The following is a 9,397-nucleotide window of genomic DNA, read 5'->3' as shown; positions in this document are numbered from 1 at the left end:
CATCCGAGAGGCACAGGAGGTTTTGAAAGTGGTTTGATAAATTCACGGAGTTTTAAACATTTGATGTTTTCTACCATCACTACCATTAGTCTGTTCGATGCCTGTAGTGCCCCGGCTGGCGCTGGGAGCCCTTCAAGCTGGGGGCTGCCCTCTCGATGGGGGGGTGCCGGGTGACACTGCACTTGCTGGTGCCTCCTGGGCTTCCGGCAGCTCCCTGTGCCCCTGCCCAGCCTGCGCTCAGTCACTTCCCAGAGTCCTGGTTCAGGTGAGTGGGGAGAGGTGCTCAGAGCCAGCCTGGGTGCTGGCGACTGTGGCTCCCGAGTCGTCTTTGCTTCTGGGCAATTCCAGATGACACAGCAGGAAAAAATGTATTTTTATGAAAGAAACATATGGCATGAGTTCAAGAGCTTACACGGGTGCCTCCCATTCAAACTGGAGAGTTTCTTCAACTTCTTTGACTTTATACTTGTACGCTTTTTTCTCTAACCCTGAAAATCTTGGTCCCTGATGGTATTAACATGTTTTGTCTTCATTTGCTGTATTTGAAACTCTATATATTCTAGTTTAAAATAAGAATACCAATATTATGGCCACGTGCAGTGACTCACACTTGTAACCCCAACACTTTGGGAGGCCGAGGCAGGAGGATCACTTGAGCCCAGAAGTTGGAGACCAGCCTGGGCAACATAGTGAGACCCCCATCTCTACAAAAAATCAAAAATTAGCTGGGCATGGTGGTGCTCACCTGTAGTTCCAGTTATTTGGAAGACTGAGGCAGGAGGATCTCTTGAACCTGGGAGTTACAGGTTGCAGTAAGCTGTGATTGCACCACTGCACTGCAGTCTCAGCGACAGAGTGAGACCCTGTCTCAAAAACAAACCAACAGGCCTGGCACGGTGGCTCACGCCTGTAATGCCAGCACTTTGGGAGGCTGAGGCGGGTGGATCACACGAGGTCAGGAGTTTGAGACTTGCCTGGCCAACATGGTGAAACCCTGTCTCCACTAAAAATACACAAATTAGCCATGCGTGGTGGCGGGCGCCTGTAATCCCAGCTTTTGGGGAGGCTGAGGCACGAGAATGGCTTGAACCTGGGAGGCGGAGACTGCAGTAAGCTGAGATTGTGCTGCTGCACTCCAGCCTGGGTGACAGAGCGAGGCTCTGTCTCAAAAACAAAAACACAACAACAGCCAAAAAAAAAAAAAAGGGAATACAAATATTATTATCAGCAACCCAATTAGAGACTGCAGCCCGCTATTTCTGTGTGGCTTCTCTTATCCTGTGACACACCCCGCCAGGGATGTCTAACCAATTCCTTGTGTTTAAAATCCAGTTGGAATCCTTCTCCAAGTGGTTAGGCCACCAATAGGACATGAAATTCTGTCTGTTGGTCATTTGTCTCCCATCTTCAGGGACTTCCCTGTTTGAGTCTTCCTTGTGCCTGCTTTGTTTTGTCGCTGAATTACGCACACGATTCCTGAGGCAAAACCGTTAACCATAGCTGCTTGGCTTAGCTCAGCTTTCTGGCAAGGGGGCAGGTTCGGCACTGGGGGCCAAGGCACTGTGAAACCACCACGTGGCCCTGCTGATAGGCACCTACCTGCTCTGAAGGCGGTTGGAGGCCGTCTTGCCTGAGACCCTAACTGTCCTCTCAAGCCAGTTGTCCCTTGCAGGGACTCGGCTTTTCTATGCTCTCCTATTTAAACATAGTGTCTGTGCTATGCTGGGCCCCCAGGGTAAGTCACAGAGGCCTGAAATCAAGGATGAGGCCGAGCGGAGCTTGGGCAATGTGGGCACAGCCTAGAGGGCCCATCAAGGGAGGAGCAGTGGACGTGGCCTGCAGCGCCGTGAGCGATGCCTGTGCTCTCACTCCCACGGGGCAGGTGGAATGCCAGGAACAGTCTCCTCACCCGGCCTCCCTGCAGCTGTGTGCCCGGGGCCCAGAGGCATTGGTTGGACCAGCTGAGCTGGTGTTTGTTGACCAGGAGCAGCTTTAGTTTGCTCTGGGTGGAGCCCAACTTGTCTCATCCATCTCTAAAGTCAAACTTCATCCGATTGACCAACGATGAGCTGGAATTCCACAGGACAGTCCGTGGCCACCAGAAAAGCCTCCGTGGCCTCTGCCACAGGCTCTGTCTGACTGTGGAGCAGATGCATGTTTCCATGAGCACAGGTCAGAGTCCTCCTCATCACAGTCCTGGCACTTCATCCAACTCCTTCTGTCCTCTGAGTGGTAGCAGGGGCAGAAAACCCCACCGTGGAGTGCTGAACCAAGGCTGGGTTCACGGATGGGACCGGCCACTGGCTGCTACACCACGCTGCCTTTCCACCCTCTGTGGCACTGCGTGGAACATGCACATCCTCTCACATTCACATGGATACACCCAGCGCCACTCCAGGTGTGGTTCCTTCCACATTCCAAACTCATTTGGACCTTTATTTTATTTTATTCATTTTTGTTTTATTTATTTATTTATTTTTGAGACTGAGTCTCACTCTGTCACCCAGACTGGAGTGCAGTGGCGTGATCTCAGCTCACCGCAACCTCCACCTCCCGGGTTCAAGCGATTCTCCTGCCTCAGCCTCCCAAGTAGCTATGACTAAAGGCGTGTCCCACCATGCCCAGCTAATTTTTGTATTTTTAGTAGAGACAGGCTTTCTACTAAACCAGGTCAGGCTGGTCTCAAACTTCTGACCTTGTAATCCGCCCGCCTTGGTCTCCCAAAGTGCTGGGATTACAGGCGTGAGCCACCACACCTGGCCAGATAGACCTTTATTTTAACAGCTGCATATAATCCCATTGCCTGGATAAGCCAATGTCTATTGGTTAACGTGATTGCTGTTGCCCAGCTTTGCTCTGCAGATCGACATTCGGTGTCCTTGCACACACACATGCCTGCCAGCGTTCCCCACCTCGGCCTGTGGGAGCGCCCACTTCCGAGCTCCCTGTTTCACTCGCTTGCTTGTTTTTTTTTTTTTGGTTCTGCATCCCCTCCGCACCCCCAAATTAAACCCCATCCAGACAGGGACCCTGTCTTGCCCACCCACGGATCCTGGGCACAGCAGGGAAGATGCTCCCCCATGATTTCTTCCAGACGTGTTTGTTTCAGCCTCCGTGTTTGCATCTGCAGACTGCATGTGGGAGCACGTGGGGCCCCGGCTTCCTGCATTCCGTATGGATCTGCAACTGAGCTGGCACCACTAGCAAAGAGGTCTTCCTGTTCCCTTGATCTGCAATCCTGAATCTGTTGTGAAACAAGCGTCCCGTGTGTGTCTGTTTCTGGACCTTCCATTCCACTTCACTGACCACTGTGTGGCCTGGTCCGGACTCCTGTAGCTTTGTGGTGGGCACTGGCACCTGGGGGCCGAGTACCTCGCTTTGGTCGTCTTCAAGGTCGTCTCGCTATTCTTGCCCTGTCCATTCCCATGTAAACTTTAGCTTGGCAACCCCCCCACCCCCAACACACACACTCACACACTTCGGCCTGGATTTTAATGGGCATTACATGGAATTTATAGATCAATTTTTGTGTTTGTTAACTTGTTTTTAACTTGCTTTTAATCCATAAACATATCATATCCCTTCCTTTATTTAAATCTTTTTTTTTCTTTTTTTTCTGCCACTCAGGCTGGAGTGCTGTGGTGAATTCTCCGCTCACTGCAACCTCCACCTCCCAGGTTCAAGCGATTCTCCTGCCTCAGCCTCCCAAATATCTGGGATTACAGGGCATACACCTCCATGCCTGGCTAATTTTTGTATTTTTAGTAGAGATGGGGTTTCACCATGTTGGCCAGGCTGGTCACGAACTCCTGACTTCAGGTGATCCGCCCACCTAGGACTCCTAAAGTGCTGGGATTACAGGCGTGAACCCACATGCCTGGGCTATTTAAATCTTCTTTAATGTACCTTAGTAAATGTTTTGCTGTTTTTGGAATATTTTACTAGAACAATTACTAGGTAGTTGATGGATTTTGATACTACTAAAATGGTATCATTTAAAAATTCTCATTTTCTAATTATTAGTTGCTGGTCTGTATAAAGACAATTAATTTTTGTATATTTAGCTTGTGTCCAGTGTTGTTGCTAAATTTACTTTTTAAAAATAACAGCTTTATTAAAATATAATTCACATACCATACAGTTCACCTATTTAAAGTGTGGAGTTCAGTGCTTGTTAGGAAATCCACAGAATTGCACAACCATCATCGTAATCAATTTTTGAACATTTTTATCACCCTCCCCAACAAAAAGTACAACAAACAAAAACCTGTACCAACACTACATTCATTTTTCATCCTAACACTCACCTAGAGATTATTTTGGATTTTCTACAAACACAATGCAGTTCCCGCTGTGCTTGTGTTGGGAAATCTGCCGGAACCCACAGGAGGGAAAGTTTAATGAAAGCACACGCCTGCTGGAAAACGAACTGGGCTTTTGAAAAGAGAGGGGCTGCGTTTGTGCTGACACGAACAAGGTACAGAGATCTAAATGCATGGTATCGTGCGTGTGCGTGTTGTCCAGAATGGCCAGTTCAAATGTTCATTCTAACCTTAGACGTGGATTGAGAATTAGGCAGATGTACACAGAAATGAATTAGGACACTCAGGCTACTTGGGAATTTTGAGTGATTCCAGTACAAGCTCCTGAGGGCCTCATTGGCAAAGGCATTTCTGAATGCATCCTCTTCCCCTCCTCAAAGAAGAAGATTAAATGTGCCAGGTCTGTAGGGAAGGTCAGCGGGGGTGCTTGTGGCCAAGCCTGCGTCCCCTCACCTGTGCTGCTGGCAGGCCAGGCCCCTAGGCAAACCCTAGTGTCCAACTGGATCAACTGAGCAGAACAACCCTGAATTAGGCTTCTTCCCCGAGCTGGGGGGAGCCAGCCACAGAGACCCCGGGTGGGAAAGCTGGACCAGGCACGAGCCTCCTTCTGTGGGGGGCACAGCGGTGGCTGCCGGGGTCATTCCCAGGGGTCGGTGGCATCCACCCCAGGCAGGAGCTGCCTCCAGGTGACTTGAGCAATGAAGATAAAAAATTCTTTCTGTGTCAAAATATGTTTCTGTGTTAGCCTAAGGTAAACTGAGAGAAAGAATCCCAGTTTAAGAGAATTTCTGCATAAGTAATGTTCACAAGTGTATCTCAGAGCTTGTGATTCTCTGGGGGAAAATGTCATAACAATGTAGCTATCTTCATTTAGACAAGTTTGCCCATTTTATAACTATGGTACACATACTACTATAAAATGTCAAGTTTTAACACTGAAAATTAAATTCCTGAGGGTGGCAGGTGAACAATTTCCTCTGAGGAGAGGAAAGAGCCACACTCAATAATTTCCTTTCCACCTTTCTCTCCTTTTCCCTGTCCTGGGACTTCCAGAAACTGTGGGAGGTGGGGCCAGAAGAGAACAAGGATCTGAAAAATGCTCTCACTCTAACTCCCACGTGGCATGTGTGAGCCAGTCTTGGCTTTGGTTTGCACTTTCTGAAAGGAGGGAATGATGTCGAAACCTTAGTTTGAGAGATGATGGATTCCTCGGTGGAAATGAGCAAACAGAGGGATGGATGGATGGATGGATGGATAAATAGATGGATTGATGGATGGATGGGTGGATGGATGGATGGATGGGTGGTTGGGTGGGTGGGTTGGTGGGTGGATGGGTGGGTGGATGGGTGGGTGGATGGATGGATGGATGGTGGGTGGATGGATGGTGGATGGATGTGTGCAGAGGAAAGAGGCACTGTCATCGGTCTCCATGTGAATGCCAGCCAGCAAGACTACAATGTTCCTATGAGACCAAACTGTATTTTGAATTAAAGTTTCCATTTTGAGGATAAGCTTATGCTCAGAAGAAAAATCACAGCTTCTGAGCAACTGGTCTGTAAATTGGCAACAGCATGAAGCAGATAAGAGAATACGCTTGCTATGGACATGTGCCCAGACACGAAGCAGATAAGAGAATACGCTTGCTATGGACATGTGCCCAGACACAGAACAGTGGCTAGTTGTTAAAACATTTCCTTCCAAGGCTAATATTTTCAGAAGGAAAAATATAACAAAGGTGATTACTACCACCTTTAAATCTCTGCAAGGCCCCGTTTTATTTTTAACCTGATAAAAGGGACCAGAACTAGTGGATCCATGTCATGATGCACTTGTCAAAACCCATAAAATGTTTGACACAAGGAATGAGCCCTAATGTGAGCTGTGTGTTCATGTGACTGATAATTGTAACAAACGCAGCACAGGAAGCAGGATGTCAGTTGCAGAGGAGCCGAGGCACTGGGGCTCCCTGGACCTGATACTCAGTTTTTCTGTAAACCTAACATTGCTCTAAGTAACAAAGTCCACTAATTAAAATGTTTAAAAAGGAGCCAAACCATGCTTCTTCTTCAATACATCTTATATGCTTTTCCTAATAATAATATGAATCATTTTAAATGTCCGATTTGGAGATTTTCATATGGTTTTTGAAAGACGGGGCATTTTGGAAATCGCCTGTTGGGTCATGTCATTACCTAATACAGCTTATTAAACATTTTGTGAATGACTCTGACACACACGATGGCTCCCTTGTTGTCGTTCATAAACGGGATTTTATAGAAGCATTGATTATATCATAACATTATAAAGGCCTATAAAATTGCTCCTGAACCTGAGCTGCAGGGTGAAATTTAAGGGCAAGCATCTCTAATAATATCAATGTGGAAAGCTATTGTATTTTGATCTTATTTCATTATAGTTTCTGACATTCTCAAATGCCCTCTGCACTTCGTAGGAATAGGGCATTAAGAAATAAATACCTGGCCGGGCGCAGTGGCTCACACCTGTAATCCCAGCACTTTGGGAGGCCGAGGCGGGCAGATCATGAGGTCAGGAGATCGAGACCATCCTGGCTAACATGGTGAAACCCCATCTCTACTAAAAATACAAAAAATTAGCCGGGCGTGGTGGCGGGTGCCTGTAGTCCCAGCTACTCGGGAGGCTGAGGCAGGAGAATGGCGTGAACCTGGGAGGCGGAGCTTGCAGTGAGCCGAGATCGCACCACTGCACTCCAGCCTGGGCGACAGAGTGAGACTCCGTCTCAAATAAATAAATACGTGAGTGTCTTTTAAAAATTAGAATTCAACACCAAATTGTGGGTTATTTAAAAAAGTATGTTAAAGACAAATTCCCTCGACCTGAGCGTGTCCGTTTCTTCCCTGTGTTGGTCACTTCACATTAGATGTAAACACCAGCACCGTTCCTGACTATTCTGAATATAAAGACACCTTTTTTTCTCTTCTCAGAGACCTGTATTGCCTTAAAACCACACTCCCAGGAACGACCACCTGCAAGCTTGCGCCGTGACTCGCGTCCCGAGGCACGCGGGCCAGTATGAGCGGAGAGGTTGCCAGCACCGTCACAAGACCCTGTGATATTATTTTAGATTCACCTGTGGCTGTTGACAACACCACACACATGAAATGATGCTCACTGGAATTGAAACGCTCAGCTAAACAAAGAACTGTATTGGTCATGAAATTATTAACAGGAGGGATAAAACTCCAGGGTGGGCCATTAAAGAATTTGAATTCAAATCATTCTCATGTAAGATGTTGGAGCTAGATTTACACCTATGCGTGTGCACCCACCAGGTCAAAGTCTCACTTCTGCCCTGTCCCTGCCACACCCAGCCCAGAGCCGTCAGAGGGACAGGCTGGTGGGGACTTGGGTGCAGACGGGAGGTGGTGCCAGTTCAAGCGGTCCCCATGGTCAACTGTGGCTACCTGAACACTGAAAGAAAACGAAAATCATAGTTACTTAAAATAAACTTATTATCTAAAAACTGCAAACCCCCAGTGGCACACAAAGACAACCTCCTTTTTTCTTGTCTAATTAATAGTACTAAACAGAGGCCGATTGACTCAGTACAAATGCTGCTCACTTGAGCTGGGCTTTGATTGTCTTTTCTTTTCTTTTTTTTGAGATGGAGTTTCGCTCTTGTTGCCCAAGCTGGAGTGCAATGGTGCAATTTTGGCTCACTGCAACTTCCGTCTCCTGGGTTCAAGTGGTTCTCCTGCCTCAGCCTCCCAAGTAGCTGGGATTACAGGCACACAGGCACCTGCCACCACGCCCAGCTATTGTTTGTATTTTTAGTACAGACGGGGTTTCGCCATGTTGGCCAGTCTGGTCTTGAACTCCTGACCTCGGGTGATCCACCTGCCTTGGCCTCCCAAAGTGCTGGGATTACAAGCGTGAGCCACCACGCCCAACCTGTCTTTGCTCTTAAAAGGTGCAGAAATCTGCATTCGTTTTCTGGGGCTGCTGCAACACTGTTCACAAACCTGATGGCTAAGAACAGAGGTTCTCTCACAGATCTGGAGCCAGAAGTCCCAGATCAAGGTGTGGGTGGGGCTGCGCCCCCTCCAGAGGCTCTGGGGAGGATCCCTCCTGCCTCTCCCAGCTCCCAGCAGCCCCCAGTGTCCCCTGGCCTGTGCATCACTCCAGTCTCTGCCTCCATCTTCATGTGGCCTCCCCCTTGGGGGTCTGTGTCTGTGTCCACATTTCCCCTTTTGGTGATGACAGTCACACTGGATTACAGCCCATCCTAACGAACTCGACTTAACGTGATTAAATCTGCAAAGACCTTATTTCCAAGTAGGGTCACACACACAGGTATGGGGGTGTAGGGCTTCAGTGCGTCCTTTTTTGGGGGGAGGGGACACCATTCAACGCACAACAAAATGTGTCTGTGTGTGAGGCTGACTCCATCCCTGTGAGCACAGGCTCCCTGTGAGACTTTCTCCCCAGTTTGGGGGCTCCTGACCGGTCAGTGGAGTATTTGCTACCCATTGTGTCCTAACAAAGCATCCCAAGTTTAATGGCTCACAATAACCTACAATAAACCTTCCTTATCCTCACAGTTCCTCTGAGCCAGGAAATCCAGCACAGCTTAGCTGGGTGCTGGGGCACAGGGCTCTCACGAGGCTGCAGTTGGATGCCTCTGGAGCCACTGTCATCTGAGAGCCTCCCCAGGGCTGCAGGGGCCAGGTCCAGGCACGTGGCTGGCACACTAGTGCTGCTGGTGGCGGGAGGCCTCTGTTCTCCCTCTGAGACCCATGGCTGGCCCATGGCTGCCTGGGCTGGCTGGGCTTCCCTCCCACCCCAGGCAATGTCATCAGCGGACCATGAGCTCAACAGCTGCGGGCTAGGGTTCCTTCCTTCTCCTACAGTCTCCCAGAGAGGAGGGGCCGGCACTTCCTTCTTTCCTCCTTGGAGTCTTCCTGTGACTTCTGCAGCAAGGTTTGTGCAGACAGCAGGGTTTGTAGGTGGACCTGTGGCCAAGCATTTCTCATTTTTCTGGAACTTTAAAGTACCTGGGAGGTTTTTCTTTTCTCTTCCCAGGTGTGGAAATCACA

General features: G+C 48.7%; 1 long non-coding RNA gene across 1 annotated transcript; it reads left to right on the top strand.

Annotated features, from left to right (window-relative positions):
• Positions 1 to 4,310: 4,310 nt before the first annotated feature.
• On the top strand, positions 4,311 to 7,579 carry LOC101177292. Its single transcript, XR_180287.2, has 2 exons — positions 4,311 to 4,477; positions 7,286 to 7,579. It is a non-coding gene; the product is annotated as an uncharacterized LOC101177292 (long non-coding RNA).
• The last annotated feature ends 1,818 nt before the right edge of the window (positions 7,580 to 9,397 follow it).

The sequence above is a fragment of the Nomascus leucogenys genome, chromosome 25, assembly GCF_006542625.1.
Source record: "Nomascus leucogenys isolate Asia chromosome 25, Asia_NLE_v1, whole genome shotgun sequence".
Classification (NCBI taxonomy): domain Eukaryota; kingdom Metazoa; phylum Chordata; class Mammalia; order Primates; family Hylobatidae; genus Nomascus; species Nomascus leucogenys.
Note: the sequence above shows the minus strand (reverse complement) of the source record. Positions and strands in the feature narration are given on the sequence as shown.